Source organism: Pteropus vampyrus, unplaced genomic scaffold, assembly GCF_000151845.1.
Source record: "Pteropus vampyrus isolate Shadow unplaced genomic scaffold, Pvam_2.0 Scaffold434, whole genome shotgun sequence".
In the NCBI taxonomy this organism is placed as follows: Eukaryota; Metazoa; Chordata; class Mammalia; order Chiroptera; family Pteropodidae; genus Pteropus; species Pteropus vampyrus.
In genome coordinates, this window is record NW_011889215.1 from 1,530,951 (window position 1) to 1,549,987 (window position 19,037).

The window sequence follows — 19,037 nt, forward strand, 5'->3', positions numbered from 1 at the left end:
CCACAGGAGCTACCCAGGAAGGCAGTGAGTTCGAAGAGAGATGGAAAACTATTTGGCAAGAATTGTAGTAGAGAGATCTTCTGAGACTGGTTTAACCTTTAGGGTACTTACCTGGAATATTCTAAAATTCTATAAAAGTTTTGAGTTATCAGCTCTCATTTTAATTGAGATCAGCTGGCTGCTAGCAAAGAATAAGTTGCCTGCTTAACAATTTTGGCCTAATCAAGTGTTGGCCTTGATTCTATTATTTTATTTTATTATATTTTATCACTCCTACAATGGCTAAATAAATTAAATGGAGGGTTTTGCCCAAAATGCTGAAATAGTCAGAGTTTCTACCAGTCCTCAAATCCGTTGGCTGTTTGAACTTTCTTGTTTTTGGTGGGTGAAAAATTTAAGGCTGTGGTGAGGTGGGCATGACCAGAGATTTCACCTGGAAAGGCAGGATGAAGATAGCGGGGACTGTGGCAGCCTTAAAACATCCTCTGTTTTATAAATGGGAGTCCTTTTTCCTGTGCTGACTGTCAGATACTTCAGTGGGAAATTTGAGCCCAGTGAGTGTGCGGATTTTGTCTGATTCACAGCTGTGTTCTAGGGCCTGGCTCAGAGCCCGGCACACAGTAGAACGTCAATGAGTTTTTGGTGAGTAAAAGGAAGAAAAGCCTATGAAGTCTTTGAGATCATCTAGTCTGTTTCTCTTTTTCTAGATGAGATGTTGTAGCTCAGAGAGGTAAAGTAATTTGCCCATTTTATCACAGCTAGCTAAGAGCAGAGCTGGGTTTCTTGATACTCAGTTTTCTCCTTTTCATCACAAGGGTTTTCAATGAAATGGTGATATTTTAAAATATTGCTTTCTGCATCAGCCATGTGCTTCTTGGCATGTCTGAATCTGTCTCTGGTCCTTAGCAGAAATATTCTAGGGCTCTGAGAGTCGGCGACAGCCATTCCAGGAGCCTCTTTAATGTCTTAACAGCCTGGCATCTGGTGGGCTACATACTTAGCCCCTTAAACAATCTTCCTCTTCCCTTTGAGAAATGATTATTGGTAGGGGGAGGGGGACATGCAATCTAAACATACAAGGCAGGAGAGGGAAAGGGTTTCCTCTGCAGACAAGACTGAGATAGCTATGGGCCAAGAGCAGAGGCTCCCAGGCCCTACATCCCAGAAGAATCTCCAGGGAGGTTGCACTGCATCTCAGGTGGCCACATGGATGCTGACAATAGACATCACAGGAGAGACATGTGTGGCCCCTGCCCCAGCATTTCCAAATACTCCAGAATGGTGCAAAATTCTGGAGAGAGGGCATCCCCAAGGACTGTGGTTAAGTTTCCCACCAGCTCTGCAGAATGGAAGCTTAGGGTCAGAAATTACACTGAATTATAGAAAATAAACTAAATTATTATACATTTGGGTGTAGATTGGGATTTATACTCTCTACACAATAAAAAGAATGGGATGGCATTTTAGGAAAAACATACTAAAGATGGTACAGAGATGTGTAGATTCAGGTGTGTGTGTGTGTGTGAGATATGGGTGTGGTCCTAATAGCAATATTAATACACATCTACATATCGAAGTATATATATACATGTATACATCAGCAATGCTGATATATGATATATCCACATATATAAAGGCATACCCTTGGAGATATTATGGGTTTGGTTCCAGAACACCTTAATAAATTGAGTATTGCAATAGAGCGAGTTGTATCTTTTTTTGCTAGTAGAGGGTTTTGCTTTCGTTAAAAAAAACAACATCTGTGAAGTGCAATAAAGTGAAGTGCAATAAAATGAGGTATGCCAGTATTCATGTCGCAATTTATACTTCAAGTGTTTAATTTAACCAATGCTATCTGACAGCCAACTTATAATTCAATAAAATTAAATAGAATGTCTGGTCTTTGAGTCTTGTGCCCTGAATTGGACAGAGCAGAGAAGCTCCTGAGGGCGAAGTCCAGAATCTAGACCTCAGGTCCCACCATGTATCCCCATGTGAAACAGTTTTAAAGGACATCAAGGGTAGCTTCTAAGGGGCATTGCCTTATTAATGGTAACGTGCTGTCTTCATGCCTGTGTGAGCATGTCTTATGGGCATATAAACCTCAGGTCTTCTTCAGCACCAGCTAGTCATTAATTCAGGAGAAATGGATCAAGATCTGTATGGCAGGAGGAAGACTTGTGAGGTATTTGGCAGGCATAGTAGGGTGGGCATAGTTCCTCTCTGCTCTTCTTGTCTGACAGAGGTGGCTCTACTGCTGAGTGACTTCACCTTGCAAAAGTCCTCTTACCTATTCGAAACTTTTCCATTTTAATATATATCATTGTATACTGATTTTAGATGTATAGCTAATGAATTTTTATATGTGCATACATTCCTGTAACCACACCCAGATCAGTATATAGAACATTTCCTACCCACCATGCCTCTTCCCACCCAGAGTTAAACATTGTTCTAACTTCTATCACCATCAATTAGCTTCTTCTGTTTTGGAACTTCACATAAATAAAATCATACATTATTATTCTTTTGCACTTCTATCATTCAAATAAGCTTCTGTGACATTCATCCATTTTGTGTGTGCCTGCTGTTTTAAATTTTTTAAACTGCTATGTAGTCTTCCATTATATGAGTGTACCCCAATTTATTTATTCTTCATCCACTGATGAACATTTGGGTTGTTTCCAATTTTTTCTTTTTAATATTACTGAATAAACTGATATGAACACGCTTGTACTTACCTTTTGGCCAACATCTGCACTCATTTTCCCTGCCCTTCTGGGAGTGGATGTGATCAGTATGCAAGCTCTAGCTGTTCCACATCCTTGTGAACATTTAGAATTGTCAGTCTTTTTAATTTTCACTGTTTCAGTGGATATACTATTTCATTATGGTTTTAACTTACATTTCCCTAATAAGTCGAGTAACTTTTCATTTGCTTATTGGCTATTTAGTATTTTCTTTTGTAAAGTACCTTTCAAAGAGTTTATCCATTTTTTATGGAACACCTTTCCCTAAAGCCAGCTAGATTGAGGGGGTTATGTGCTCTACAAGCAATCAATCTCTAGCTAAGATGGGGTGATATACAGGCATATGATTCTGCATCAGTCAGGTATCAGAAAAGCAGAACCTCTGTGATATGGAACCAAGATTTATTATAGGCAGTAGTGAGAAGCTTGTAGAAGGCCATCGAGTCTGGATCTGGCAGGCCTAGCATGTAGGGAGGAAAACCAGCCATGAAGTAGAAAAGATCAAGGACAGATACACACAGAGGGACAACCTGGAGCCCACGAAGACAGACAAACTGTATCTTTTTCACCTTTGACTTTAATGATGCAGGCAACCTGTGGAAGAGGCTGGCGCCCTTTGCCACAGGGCTGCACATGCCCCCATCTGATCCAGGACAAGGGGACAAGAGATGCGTGCAGGCTTCACAGTGCCTGGCACCTTGCACTCCCATGCAGGGGATCAGTCATTTCTTGACTTCCTTCTTCCATATTGCACACAACTGTCTCTCGTGGCAACACTAACCTGGAACCCCACGAGAAGGGAATTCTGGGAAGCAAGTGTCAGCATTGCTAAACTGACATAGTACAAAGTCACAAGAGAGCTTGTTCCTGCTGGTAAGAAAAAGGAATGAAGGAAACTAATATTTATTGAGTATATTTTGGGCCAGGTACTATTCTAAATACTTAATCTATTGATAATTTAAGGAGTTGGCTGGTCTGTGTGTTGAAAAGCAATGGAATAGGGTGAGGCTGGAGCAGCCACCTTATGCTCAGCTGCTGGTCATTGCAGCAAAGAGAGAATCCCAAAATTCAGGGCGAAACTCATCAAGCCCTGAGATGCTCTGCTGGGGTGTGGGTTAACTTGGGGCACCAGAAGAGGCATAAGTTGTGAACTGCTGTGGTCTTAAGAGATTGTGAAGACTTTACTATACTTTAATATTTGTAAATGACTTGAAAATAATGTGTCATTGTTCAGGAGTTGTTCCATCATTTTTGTTAACTGATATATAGATACTATACATACATAAATGTGTCTGGATGGATAATCTTTGAGGTAATCATTCACATTTTTTCTTGCTGTATTTTTTTCCCCTTTATCCCCTCCTCTTCAAGCAGATACTGTGGGTTTTGTTTTGTTTTGCCCAAGGAGAGTATTGCAGCAAGGCTGAAAGCAGAAGTTGCCTGATAAAAACATTTTCCTTTCTGTCTCTTGTGATTTTAAATCTACATCCATAGAAGGAACATGGTTTGTGGATCCCAGAGAGGGTATATGTATGTAGATGGGGATATGGCCAACTTCACAACAGATTCTGTGATGTAGGAATTATTATCTCCAGTTTACAGACTGAACACTGAGACAGTCTGATGGTGCAGAGTAACATGAAATGTGCCCATGACATCAAGACATATGGAACAGATCTCTCTCTCCTGGAGCTGAGCTCATCCAAAGATTCTGGTCCTATGTATTTATCCAGACTTGGGCTCTCACTTCCCCAGCAGAACCATGCAATTTGAGCTTCTTTCTCACTTCCTTCTCTTATTTAAATCAAAAGGTAAAAAGAAAAGGAAAGATCATTTTGGATAGCTTAAGTTTCATCTAAATGTTATGCATGATATCCAAACAACAGAATTATATTCTCTGATTCACATTTATCTTGTTAGGGACTTTGGGATTTTTCCCCCAACATTTGCTTATATTCACCCTTTCTATTTTTGTTTCCTCAGATGATTGACATTCTTCTATGCACTGAATATGGTTCATAGAAGTAAGGATATAACTGACACTAGGTAAACTACAATGGATTCACAATGAAAAAGAATTTTCCCATGCCCTACTCCTTGAAACCAATTTCAGTTGATTTCCATCCAATTCAGTCATCTTTTTTACTTGTCTATTAGATTCCATTCATTCTCCAAATATCTCTTGAGCCCTGAGTGAGTGTCAGGTTCAGTTTTGTGTGCTAGGGATACACATTCTCCATTGTTCTGAGCAAAGCAACGTCCTGCTCTTCTGGGTTTCAGTCTGGGCACTTGGAGTGAATGCGATAGATTACTAATGGTCAGCGTAAAGCTGACATATAATTGTGTTGAATTTACAGAAAGCAAACTTATAACTAAATACCTCCAAATTTCCCATTGGAAAGGTGTGTGTGTGTGTGTGTGTGTGTGTGTGTGTGTGTGTGTGTGTGTGTGTGTGTGTCTTTGGAGGGGTGTGGGAGGCAATGGCTGAAATGGAAAACAAATGCAGGGAAGACAGAGTGGAAAATGCAGGGAGAGATTCCTCCCATAGCCATTTTCTAGAAATAGAAATAGAGATGTGAAGTTTCTAGTTATAAATTAGGGAAGACAATGAGAAAAAGAAATGTAAGATAAATTAAGATTTATCATAAATGGTAAAATTGAGGTTAAGATTTTAAAATTCAGCTCTCAATTGAAAAGGGGTAAATTATACACAAGGAAATTATGCACAAGTGAAATAGAAGAACGAATTATTTTGTGGTCTTGGAAAAACCATTTCATTCTTCATTGTCCCTGGGCTGTTTCTGGTTTAGAATGAAAAAGCCATTTCTCTTGACCCCAAGAGCACAAGAATACAGTCTCTCCAAGCCCAAAGCATATGAGTTGCTATTAGTGTGGCATGCATTCGTGTACATTAAATATAAACTATATGCTTGCCTAATTCAGATAACCTGTATTAAGCACTCATCAACTCACTGCTCATTTAAAAAAGTTTACCCTAATAGCCAGATTCAAAGCTGTCCCACTAGCCTACATGCTCTTATTAGCCTGGGACCTGGGCATTCTCCACTGTGCCCACAGAGTGTCTGGCATAGATAGAGCAGATGCTGTCCATTGTTACTGGGCTGAGCTGAACTAAACTGGATGTCAAAGTTGCCATAGGTAGGTGGCAGTATGGTTCAAGTCCCTGCTTTACATGTAGCCAGTTAGGAATTTTACACTCCTCTCTTTGTGGTCTGGGGACAAATTAATAAATCTTTCATCACCTCAACTTTCTCATCTGTAAAATGGGAAGAGATAGCTGTTATAGTTATTGTGAGGATTAAATAAAACAATCTGTGTACTTAGAACAGGGCTTGGTGCACTGCTCTCAATAAGTGGTCGTTATTATTATATTACATATGAACATTGACCAAATTCTACTTAATTACTAAGATAGTTGGAAAGCTGGGGGCTCTTTAAAGGAAGCTGAAATAAACCAACATTTCACCAACTGAAAAGTTACCGACAAATTAATCATAGATTTCATTAGATTCTTTTCTCAGGTATTCTGGAAGTATGAGCCGGTCAACTTTTGGGGGGCATAGGTTGAAAATTATTACTGCTTTAGTAAGGTGCACCTCTGTTAGATCCTACCTGAAACTCTAAGTTAGTATATTTTGGCAGAGGGGAATTGTCTAATTTTCGTGACTGTAATAAAATTGGGTTAAAATGCCCACATGCTATAGCAGTAACCAAACCCCTATCAAACATTGCCAGGTCGCCTGATGTCAATGTTAGTACTTCTGGAGGACAAAATGCATGGTCTGTACTCGAGTAGAGTTCAAGTCTTAAACGGCCTTCGGAGGAGAGATATAGGTCCTTCAGGGAGGAAAAGTCGTAGCGGGAAGAATCCATCCGACCTTCCAGTCTGGGGCCGTCGCCCTTATAAAAGGTGGGGATCCTAAGGGGGTGGCCTCGCGGGGCAGGCTCTCATAGGATTCATCCGTCTCACTAGGTGTCCTGCAGCCTGAAGGCCCACTGACCGTTGGGTGCACGCAGCTTGGCGAGATAACTGGTGCACTGAATACCGAGGCCCGCTCTCCCGAGACAGTCCCTACCTCGAGTCCGCGAGCCGGCTACCCCCGGCGCCCCAGCCTGCAGTCTGTCAGCACTTGGAGTTCTCCGTCCGGCCGGCGGTGGGCGCGCGCCCCGAGACCGCAGCCGTAAGCGCAGCCAGCCAGCCAGCCAGCCAGCCAGCTCCACGGAGCCCCGAGGTCCTGCGGCCTCGGCGGTCGCACGCCCCCAGCCCAGTGCCCGCAGCCTGCAGAGGCCCGTGCGGCCTGCGCGCGCAGGGTCCGGGTGGGCCTACCGCAGCCAGCGCGGCGGCCCCTAGCTGCCTGGCCTCACGCCGGGTCCCTGCCGTGGAGGGGGATGGGGAGGGAGGAGATACCGGGAGTTGGAGACAGACTCAGCTTCTTGGAGCACAGTTGCGGCTGGAGACAGACGGCGGTAGGGGCGGCGGGACACTCCCCCCTCCGGCGACAGGAGGCGGGACGCCTCCCTCGGCGGCCGCGGCACCTTCTCCCCGCTGTACCCCCGCTCGGAGGCTGCGGGCCGGCCCGGCAGAACAGGCAGGCGAGAGCAGCTGGCACTGTCCGCCCCGCGCGCCACCGCGGCCGGCGGGGGATCTCCTGCGAGCTGGGGAGGAGCCCCCGCCACCACCGCCAGACAGGCTGCAAGCGCCTGGGAAAGTGAAAGGGGGGCGGGGAGCGCGGGGGAGGCCCGTAAGGTCCCTAGCTCTTAAAGAGACCCGGCGCGCCGCGCCGCGCTCCCCGCAGACCCACTGCGCGCCCCCCGCTGCGGCGGCCCGGCATCCCGGCAGGACCGCGCGGCCTGGCAAGCTGCACCGCGGGCCGTCTCCAGCCTCCACTCGGGAGGGGCGGCCGCAGGTGAGTGCGGACCTGAGGTGGCTGTAGTCGCTGCGTCTGGCCCAAGTTCCGCGCTGCGCTGAAGCAGGGCGGGGGGCGGCAAGGCCCGGGGGAGTGGGAGACACAGGGACAGGACGTTCCAGGAACGGACGTCCGCGAGCCTGCGCCGTCGGCGGGGATCGGAGGGAGCGGCCCAGCACCAGGCACCCTCCCCACCCTGGCGAGTGCGCGAGGTCTGTGCAGCAGTGTTGCGTGTGAGCGCGGCGTGAGTCCCGGGGCGGTGGTCCGGGGCTGGCTGTGGGGAGGGCGACCTCGCCGCCTTTGCGGGTTTTCTCTACGGAAGGAACATTGCCGACCCCCACCCGTTTTCTATTTCCCGGTGCCCTGGCTCGGGTCGTCCTTAGGTTGCAAGACTTAATTCTGCACAGCAGGGAGGCCGGGGTGAGCGTGGGGGTGGCCGCTCAACTGAGCTTTGGGTTCCCTTGGGGCTCTCGGCGAACCACTGCGGGTCGGGGGACTGGAGGTCAGAACGAAGCTGAAAGATTGTGCAGGACCTTGTTGGAGAGTTTGCGAGAAGGAAAGGGGCGGGCGCAGGCCGTCCACTGGACCTTACATCCAGGAGACCAGCGCCCCGCAGCCCCGCGCCTCCGTGCTCCCGGGGACCTCATCCTGCGCCCTGCGCCCGCCAACCCCTCAGACCTGCCTCGCCCGGAGTCTGCCAGGGTCGTCCCGTGGACGTCAGTCGCGGGGCCGTCTGGAGCTCCGGGCATTGGCTGGGAAGTCGATTGTCTTGGGCGGCTGCTGTTACACTTAGGTTAGGTCTCCGAGCCCTGGAGGAAGCAGGCGTGTGTTGAATTTCTCTTTGACCCTCACAGTGGAATAAACAGGAAGCGACGAGCATCCAGCCTGGGCTCGGCACTTGCCTTTGTTGTGGTGTCTGTCTGCACAGAGGTGAGGAGGCTTCCCCGGGACCCCTGCCCGGTACGCCGCCAAGGGTGGGGTTGGGGTGCGCCCTGTAAGTAAGCTGCTGAAAGACAGTAGTTTCCGTTCAGGTTAATTTGCTGTGGTGTCGGAGAGGGCATTTGCTTTATTTTAACACTCTCTCTCTCTCTCACTCTCTCTCTCTCTCTCTCTCTCTCTCTCTCTCATTTGAAAAGGAGGAGGCTTCTCAATGGGGCAGAGAATTTCAGGAGGACGAGATGGACGCGTGGCCGGTGGGTGGCACCTAGAAAAGGCGCATGGGTCAGTGCCCTGGTTCCCCCGTTTGCTGGCAGGGCACCGAGCTGCCCGTCAGGACTGCGAGAAACTTTAAAGCAAGAAGGGCTTCCTCGGTCTTACCAAGACATAGGAATGATTGCTGAGTGTCAATGGCCATATAAAATAGAAAATAATTTTTATTTTTTTCAGTCTTTTAATTAGCTAGAATCGGATAATTTTGATTTTCTTCTTTTCTCTGCATCTGTGTCCCATCTATTCCCTTCTCTTCTTTCTAATTATTTTGGCGACTTTTCATTTCTGGACCCCCTCACTTATAGTTAAGTGCTGCTTTCTAAATGTTAATTATGATTGTGATATTTATTGATGACCTATATGCTGGGCATTGTGGAATGTGAAGTGAGATAAGCTGTACAGAGTTGATGGAGAGAGCTACTATTAGTAAGTTTCTTGCAGCAGAGGTCGGTAGAGATGGTGAGCAGCCTTGGCTTTTAAAAAAATGTATGAGTCCTGTGGCTGGCATGGAGGTTGGTGCCTTTCCTCAGGACCAGGGCTGGGAAACTTTCCTTTCAAATGGCCCTTTCCTCTTGTTTGGCTAGCCAAGGAAGGTATTCTCCCATTTGTATTTCCCCTGGAGCTTCAGGACTGAGTATTGAATTACAGGAAGGATTCTGTGGAGTCTGCATTGAGAAGCTGCCATTGCATCAGGTCATGTTCTGCATTTTGCATATGAGTAGTTAGTATTTTCTAGTATTTATACTGAAAATAGTGTCATCAGTACATCTGTCTTTGTACTCTGCACAATTCTTTTGGAACATATTCTTTATGTTCAGTAAAGGATCATAATGTCAAATTTGACTTATAGACAAATGAATAAATCGGAATATTACCCATATACATTTATTAAATTAAAATATTTAGTTTCCTGTCAACCCTCGAATGCTATTTGATAGCCCTTGCAAAACACCTCTTTTAAAAACATGGGGGTAAATTCTTCGTGATCTGTGAAAGCTTTATTCTTTTAAGAGCTTCACATTACTATAGACATTGAACATATATTTAGGAATTGGGCCCAGACTGTAAAAGTCAGTAAGGGATTATTTGTAATGGAGTTGTAGCTACCTCCCTCCCTCGTTTTAAAAGACCTCTCTAATATCTTAACATTCTGCTGTTACCCTTGGAAGCGTTTGCCCTCATTGGCCATGGTTCTATTTCGCATAGGTTTGTATTTACAACAGAGAAGACTTTTCCCAGCAGGATTTTAGGGCTGTCTCTTAAATCCTCTCAGTTTGCATGACCATAGCCCTACAGAGGAACCCAGGCAGTGCCATCTGCTTATTCAGGGGTTTTGTACCAATTGGTTGGCACATTATTTGAAATTCAAATCCCCCGCACCCCCAACAGAGTATATACATACATAGACAAATATTTATTTTCCCCCAACTGTTGACAGTGTTCTAAGAATAGTTTTCTTGTTTGGCGCACTGAGAGCAAGAACCAGTATGCAGAGGTGTTTGGGACTGTGCTGTGGTCTTACTTGACTTAACAGCCTGGCAGAGCAGCCTGTTTTTTATCTGGACCTCTGAAGGGGCAACTCCAAGTTCGACAGGGGAACATACAGAAGAGAGAGTGACTTTTGCTCTCTGATGGTAGTTTCTGGCCTGTTGTCAAGTAGAGACCCCTGAGCTCTGTCTAGATCCCTTTGCTCTCACCCAGCATGCAGTCAGCCCAGCAGGCAGTTACTCTGTGGTCTGGGCAGGAGATGATTACTCTGTGTCACCATGTAAAACCCAAGCACTCTCAGGGTTCAGAGCAGGGACAATTGCAACTGTGACTGGTTAGATCTTTCTGGTGGCCCTCGCCATGTTTCTTTACATCTTTCTTTTGAATATAGTCTTATGGAGTCTCTATGATGAGTCTGTCCTTTTGGGTAAGAGTTAATAGAAAAGAAAACTCAAGGAGTGATAGCTACAAAAGAAGATCCTTCCATGTTAACTCGGAAAATTTTTAGAAATGTTTAACACACTTTATATGAACAGTGGCAAAATCTCTACATAGTCTCCAATGGCCCTTTCTTCCCTTCTTCTCCCTTCCTCCTTTCATTCTGTTCCTTTTTACATCTCAGAAAACTCTCGTGGAAGCCACTATTTTTGTCAAAGTGACTTTCTGCCTACATGAGATTCGTTAGTCTAGAATTACACCTTGACCTATATTATGGGTGTGCATGGAAGGTGAATTGTAATTTTTAGAACAGGAACATAAAGCTTCTGCCTATTTGAAAATTTAGGCCACGAGACCTGCCACTTTTTAGGGAGATTTTTTTTTGTGTGGAATTATTCACTTCATTGTTAAGCAACTAAAAGAAAAAGCGAAGCACCTATGCTGTTAATTGCTATAGGAATATTGGGTTCATATTGCCAATTAATATTTTTTTCCTCTGTCATTGGAGGACTTGAAAATAATGTATGTGTTGTCTCAATAGCTATTTGATTAAAGTATGGATTGCTTTCTTTGAGTTCCCACTAAAAATGGTACTTTGGCCTTTTCAGCAGTTTTTGTGAGAGGAGTTTTCTTTCCACCAAGCTTGTTTCCCAGATAGGTCTTGGAAATTACGAACATAGTTATAATTTCTCCCTTGATTGGCAGCTGAGAGCTTTCCTGGACAAAAATAAGGCTACACAGTGCCAAATGGTTGACTTTTCTAGAATAAAAACTCTAAAGGGTATGCAAAAAGTCCTCTGGTTAATATATTGGCATTCCCAGAACCCACTAAAACTGCGGCAGCCTGCCAGACACCACTTAATGAGGATGCAGAATGTCTGGCTCAAATCCCCATGAGCTGAAGGGGGTGGGGAGCTGATGTCCACACCCTTTATTAATTTTTAATGACTGTACTTTTATTTTGCAGATTTAGTTCTGTAACACTCTGCCCACCCCCTCTCCTCCCCCACTGATCCCTGCCACACCACACCCTCCCCCATCCATTTATTTACTCATTTACTTGGCACTGGAAAAATGTTGAGACTTTCAAGGTTAAGAATCCTGCTGAGGGATCGTTTCTATTTGCATGGGTTCTTTTGTTGTTGGTTTTCTTTCTTTTCCTTCCTTCTTTTTTTGAAGAGGAAGAGAGAAAAGGAACAGAAAAGGAGATAACTTTTTAAAAATGATGCTTTATTGTCTACTGGAAAAGAGAAGCATTTACAAAACTTTAAGTTTGTCAGACAGTTTATGTGACAGTGCAAGTTGGTGCTTGCCAAGCTCCAGACAGATTGCTAATGTTACATGACAGGGATAAATAAATTACCACTGTCTGCAGCACGCTTGCACTGCAAACACACTCTGCAGCCGGCGGCCCGGCACTGTGCACCCAGGGATCCTGGTTTTTGTGCAGCTGCGAGGAAGGCCTCTGCCTACTGCCTAAATTCTGTGACTTGGTTTGGAGATGAAAAGGGTATGTTTCTTGCTTTTATTTTTGGCATTGCTGCAGGGCAGCAGAATCCACGTAGTAGCTCTATGTCCTTAGTTTTGCTGGCTGCTCTGCTTGGTTGCCCTCCCCCCCCACCTTCCTCCTCATCAGGGGACATGGCACTTAGTCTTCCTCTCAGGGATCTGCTCCTACGAAACTAAACTTTGTCCTTAGCTGCTCAGGCCCTAAGATTTCTCAGGGTTAAGTTTCAAGCTGTTTATAGTTGCGTTCTTTCTGCAGGTGCAGACATCGGGAACAAATTGTCTAAGATAAGTGTGTGTGCTGCTCTGGGAGGGGGCTGGGTGGCACTCCTTGGGCATAATGTACTTTCATCTCTGGCAATTTGGATAGTCAGCTGGCAGAGTGACAGGTGTAATGAACTTAATGGTCTTGCTCTAGTTGTTAGCGGACACACTGCTCATATTACAAAGCCACCTCCTAAATTGAGCCCCTGCCAAATGACTTGCTCTTCTTTTTGCAGACAGGATGCAGAGCCTGGACTACTTAAATGATGTTAAGATCAGGTGGGTGTGAGCGACATTTGTGTGCCCTCATCCACACGATCCCTAAATGGACCTAGAATTTCTTTTCAGAGAAGACTGTTCCATCCAGTTTGCAGAAAGGATCCATCCCATCCTTGACCAGCTGTCCCTCCACGTGAGGTGTGGCAAGGACCTTCTGTAAGTGCATAGACTCCTTGCCTCTGGGGTTTGCAGAATGGCAGGCTTCTGGCTATGCCTTGCTGGTTCCTGTGCAGGGCCACCACTCTCCAGAAATGGGCCGGGCCCCTGACAGCTGGTGGAGAGGCATGGCCAGGCATTGTTTTTAATGACAGTGGCCCCACCGGTAGTAACCTCTGCATATAATTGGGGAGAGAATTTCCATAATAAAATCCATAATAAAATCTGACTGCTTCTGGAAGGTAAGAGTGGAGAGCCCATGTCTTGAATTCAGGCTGCTTCGAGAAGGGATGTTGGACCTCTGGGCAGCCCCCCACCCCACCAGAGCATATTATTGACTTTGTGTAAAGCAGTTCTTAGGGCTACACACATATTAACTGATTTAATCCTCACAGCAGCCCTTGTTCTGCTACCATTCCCATTTTGCAGGCAGGAGATAGGAAGCCCTGAAGTTCTCAGTCATACCTTGTAAGTAAGCAGCCCAAACAGCTTAAGCAATCTCTCCCTGGGGGTCTGGGCTTTGACTCTGGAGCTGCCTGAAGCAGGGCCGGGTCAAAAGTTCTTCCTCAGGGACCACTTACCAGCAAAGTGGAAGGGGATAGCGCCATTTCTCTTTGTCTTCATACAGGTCCCAGTGATTCTATCTAGCCAGCAAGCTTCTTTTGCCTTCTTGCCTTTTCCATGTCTCAGATTTATACAACCCCTTATTTCCATTTTCCATTTGTATTTCTGACCTTTGCTCTCTGTGCCTATCTTGCCTATGGCAAGAACCTTAGTTTTGAGAATTGGGCCATTGGTGGCTTTGTTTTGTCACACCGAGCCTTGAGTTCCTTGAAAGAAAGATGAAGTAAAAATCGGCAGGAGTATTGTTGTTGCCTGGTAGTATTCTGCAGCCTTCCTTGCAAACCACTCTGTTAGTCTTCTCTGGGTGATAGAGCATCAGGACCAGTTTTCTGAGTGGTGAATGCAGGCCTGTGGGTCTGGGTGTGAGGCTGGACTGGATGAGGCCCTCCCAGTTGTCTGTTGACTCAGAAGGATCCGGCTCGCTCCAGTACATGGAATGCTACCATTTTTGTTTCCCTTTGCTTCTCACATTTAGGTAAAAAAAAGAAAAAATAATCATATCTTTAAGATTCTCTGTTATGCTCCATGGGGGCATAGATTAATCAGCCACACATATAGATGTAAACTTCTTGTGAAATACTGTCCACCTTAGACAACAAAGCTAAGCATTTGAAATTATGGAACCTAAAGTGAGTCCCCAGGAGATGCAGATTTACTTGGATCTGGCAAGTCTTTGCAAACCTTCCCATGTCAGCAGGGCTGGAATGGGAATTCATCATGGCCTCTGAGCTCAGCTGAGTGGCTAGGATGGTGCTGTCTCTTGAATAAATAACTATTAGGGTGCCCACAGTTTGTGAGAGTTTCTGAGCTTTTATTACATGTGATCCTTACAGTTGCCTGGGATAGGTTGGACAAGCACTCTCTTCTTTATAGTTGAGGTGATACAGGCCTTTGGAAGTTCCTATTCTTGTCTGTGCTCTGTCCTCCCTGTCTCCACAACACTGAACATTCATGTTTTTATGTGGCATGTCCCAGACTGCATCATAGCCATCAGCTCCCAGGATGAGGCCTGTCTTGGAATGGCCGCTCCTGTTACCTCCTGTGGAGCAGGTGTGAGCACAGTCGGTCAGGGACAGAGATGGGGATCATTGTGCATGCTGCTAGTCCAGTGCTTTGCCTACGCTCTCCAAATTTGACTTTTTATTCCATAGTCTTTCAGGCCTGGTTGAAACCAGTGTCACTGATTCTGTCTCTGAAATGCTTTTTATCCCTGATTATATACTTATTGAAGATAATTAGGAAAATATAAAACAAAGAAGAAAATAAAAATGACCAAAATTACCTGTGATCCCACTACCTTTAGAGATGACCTCTGTTAATAGTTTAATAGATTCTTTCCAACCATATTTATTAATTATGAAATCATGTAAAGAACTTACATACTTTTTAAAAACAGCATTCCATCATAAAAAATTTTTTATGTAATTTAAATATTCTCGAAAAATACTACTTCTGATGACTATAATATCTTACTCTATGGTTATATTGTTATTTAAAAAAACCTGTTTTGGAACATTGAGGCTATTACAAGTTTTCTCTATTATAAATAATACCACATTGAACATTTTGATGACATCCTTTGCATAGATTCCTAAGAGAGATGTTGTTGGGCATAAGAACTTTTAGAAGTTCCTCCAAAAGTATTACCAGATTGCTTTTCATAAAGGATGAGACACTTTGCACAACAGATATGAAGGTGACTACACCCTTGCCAGTGCTGAATATGATTATGAAGAAAAACCTTAGTAAATTTGGCAGTAAAATGTTATGATGTTTACATTTTCCTTCCTATTTTTTTTATATAAAAATCTGGGTTATATAATCAGGATCACAGGTGAAAGAGTTTTGCTGTTTGCTCGAGTCTTGTTATGGGCAAACAGAATGATGTTGTAGTGGATGATCTCATCAGGAGGGATTAGACTTTTGTGCTATTTTAAATTTGAGTTAAATTTTACTTAGGTTAAGGACACAAAACAGTCTAATAATATGTTTTTAAATAAAGTTACAGGATTTTACGGCCAAGGACCACACTTTGTCTTTCCCCGCCCTCATAAGGGTATCTTGGCCTCACAATGGAAGAGCAAGGGCTAGGAGAGAGAGTGGATTCAGCAACTAGCTGTTGGAAGAGCTGTGTGACATTTTGTTTAGTCACTTCTCTCCTTTTTCAATGGTCACTTTTTGAGATTAAACTTTCCCCTAGCTTTGTATCCAAGGATGGTGACATAAAATTCATTCCCCTATTGTTTCACTTGATGATTGGTTGGTGCTCAACACTTAACTTTAATGTTGATGCCCTCTCTGTGGGTTCTTCACTCCTCCCCTCTTCAAATTTGGCAGCAGTTTCTGCTTCTGGCCGAAGCCTGAGCCTTTTCAGAGTCAAATGCAGCTATTACAGTGGCCTCCTAAGATGATTGCTTCTGAAGCTTGAGAGAAAGGAAAAATCATTTTAATAGGTTGGTTTTGTTTTCTTCAAAGGCAACCTTTTCAGTTGGAAGGTTGAGACCAGTTGGAGGGGAGCACATTTACAATGCTGGTTGGAGGGAGCAAGACATCTTTGGGGCTGGTCCCAGTAGCTTGTTCTGTTCACATGCACCTTCATGCATCTATTTGTTCAGCAAGTGTAGGTACTTACTGAGCTCTGGGGTGCATGCTGGGAGTGTGCACTGTCTGTGGCTGGCCAGGTAAGCACTGTGCAGGGTCCCTGGGGCCCAGGTGGGCATTGTTCTCTCCTCTGTTTTCAGGCAAGTGAGTCCTTGCACTCCAGGCACAGATGGTGGGGAGCTCTACTTGAGCAGTTGTCACATGACCCACATCTCTCTCTTGCTGGCCATACAGTTAACCACAGGCTGCGTTCCAGGTGAAAACATAGCTGGCAGTGCAGATGGTGCCAAGGCAGAGGATGAAGTGTGCAGAGGACTGCCAGTGGGTGGGAGGGGCAACTGGTGTTCATGCATGTGGTCTGACCAGCGAAGGTTGGGCATTGTTGTCAGAGGAGCAGCCTTTGCAGGGTTCCCTTTGAGGTTGGGTAGGAAGTTCCCAGGGGAGTTGCCTGCTAACTACGTTATTGAGATGATATTGAATAAGTTTCTAGAATATTTGTCAGGGCACTTTAGGTGACAAAAATATACCTTGTATCCTTTCCCCTGTTTGCTGTTGGCTGATGTGTGTGTGGCTGACAGACTTATGTTGAATTTGACCTCACTGGATTTGGTTCGCTCCTTCAGCAGAATGATAAAATGCCAGATGTTTTTCTAGTAGGGACAGAGGGCCTTGTTGGACATAATGTGTGCATGATTTCAAGGGTGGAGATAATGTTTACAGTTGGACGGCTTAGTTGAACGTTTGTTTTTCTGCTACTTTGGCTATTAAGGTAAATATTGCATCCTTACAGAACTTAAGTTTCAACTTATTGGTGTTTAAATATGAGATTCAAAATCTTTTACTTCTAAACTAGAGGTCCTGGGATTAAAATTTTTTTTTCATCTGGAGTAATGTAAAAATAATAAACAGATATTGTATATGTACAGTCATAAGCACATAGTTTATGTAGTAAGTTATGTAGTCCAAAGAAATCATGATATTTGTTTTCTAATAAAGTTGGACATTAAATGGAGTGCAAGCATGGGTTATTTAATACAACTCTTAGTGAATTACTTTGTAATGTGAATCTTTTCCCTTTTACAGTTATAACCTGATTTGTATAATGGATTTTAAAAATTGGGGCACATTTACATGCCTAAGGGAATAGTTTCCATTCTGGCATTTGCCATGGAGCAGGCTGTGCACACTTGACCCAACTGAAGAAGCATCAGGGCTAAATGTGGGTCTGAGACGCAGCCGCCCATGGCAACTTGCTGTCCACGGTGTGTATGGAAGGGTCTGAGCAGATGTGTTGTCTCCTGGTTTTGAGGAAGGTTTTGCCATAAGAGTTTTTTTTTTTTTCTTTTTTTCCCCCTCTGCCACTCCTAACTGTGTCTTCTGGGCTCTTATCTGGCCATGTCCCTGGGAGGCTGCTTGAATTTGGAAGGGTCATTTGCCTTTCTCTAAAATAACTATTTGTCTACCTCTTAGGTTTTGAAGAGGATTAAATAAGGTAATGTGTATGCACACCAGCTGGGAGAGGTCCAGTGAATTACTGTAGTGAGTGCTCAATAAATGGCAGCTATTATTAAGTCAAGTAAGTATCTGTGAAGTGCCTGCCTAGCCTGATGGGGTGGAGACCCAGCTCCTGCTCTCTGGGGACTTGGAAACTCGAGGCGAAGGTACAGGAAGCAGCCAGCAAACAAGAGCAGGCAGATGATAATCAAGTCTTGGGTTAAAAGTTTGGAAGCACCATTTAAACTGTTAGTTAGGAAAGGCTTTGTACATGGAGAATGAGGCTGCTGGGCCTGAGGGATGGTGAGCTCTGAGGCTTCACTCACTTCCTCCATTCGCTCTTCCTTGGCTGCACGTTCTCACGGAGCACTGTGATGTCCAGGCACTGGCTCTGTCCCCACACTGGGAGAAGTTGCCCTGCTGAGTTGCCACATGGGATGACAGCCTCACTGGGGAGGTGTAAAGGGCTGCAGGAGCTAGGAGGACTTCCCGGTCTATTCTGGTCAATCAAGGGAGACTTCAGGGATGGGCTGACTTCGGGCTGAGACTTGGAAAAAGAACAGTTTTTGACCAGGCAGACAAGCAGGGAGAGAGGGTCTTCTCTGTTGGTGATTTCCAGACAGCTGTGTGCACTGGGGTCTAGAAGGCAAACGCTAGAGCCTTACACTGTATATAATGTGTACGATGCACTATTACTGTAACACATGTATATAATTTATAAATAAATATACATGTGCGTCCTTACACTTTTTGCTCATTGGAGTATGTGCTAAAAAAACTGGGGGACTGCTAGTAGGCATTGTGAACACGTGTTCAGAACAGGGGTGAGAGGGAACAGCTGCAAGGGTGAGGAAGGGGCTGATTATTTCATAGGTCTAGGTGATGCATATAGCTCCTGAAATTTAGAACTCTTACTGTACCTACCCCAATAAAGGGTGAACGTAGTGAAGAAAATCCTGAATTATTTGTTAGTGTTTAAGTGCAACCCACGAAATCCATATTCTCAAAATCCATGTACCGTCTTTTGTCACTTTGCTACTCTGACTTTCGCAGGCTCCTTTTTCTGAGTTCACAGGCTGTTGGAGGATGGCTAGGGTGAATCCTGACAAGTTGTGGGGAGAAATTTGATGCTCGGGTTTAGGTAATATGAAATGCTAGTAGGACTAGTTTATTGACCCAGAGGAAAAACTGTCAAGCAGTTGAGATTCTTTATTTGTGCTCCAAGCAGGGGCACAGCTTTAGGGGCCACACTCATCTATGTGAATGGTGAAGTTCAATTAACATGTTGAAGGAGCTGCAG

The 19,037-nt window shown here is 44.7% G+C and overlaps 1 non-coding gene across 1 annotated transcript in view; it reads left to right on the forward strand.

Annotated features, from left to right (window-relative positions):
- Positions 1-8,490: 8,490 nt before the first annotated feature.
- Positions 8,491-19,037, forward strand: part of LOC105306365 — a 224,982-nt gene continuing 214,435 nt past the window's right edge. The window contains exon 1 of the transcript XR_002777459.1: positions 8,491-8,608. This is a non-coding gene — a transcript (uncharacterized LOC105306365). The remainder of the gene's footprint in view (positions 8,609-19,037) is intronic.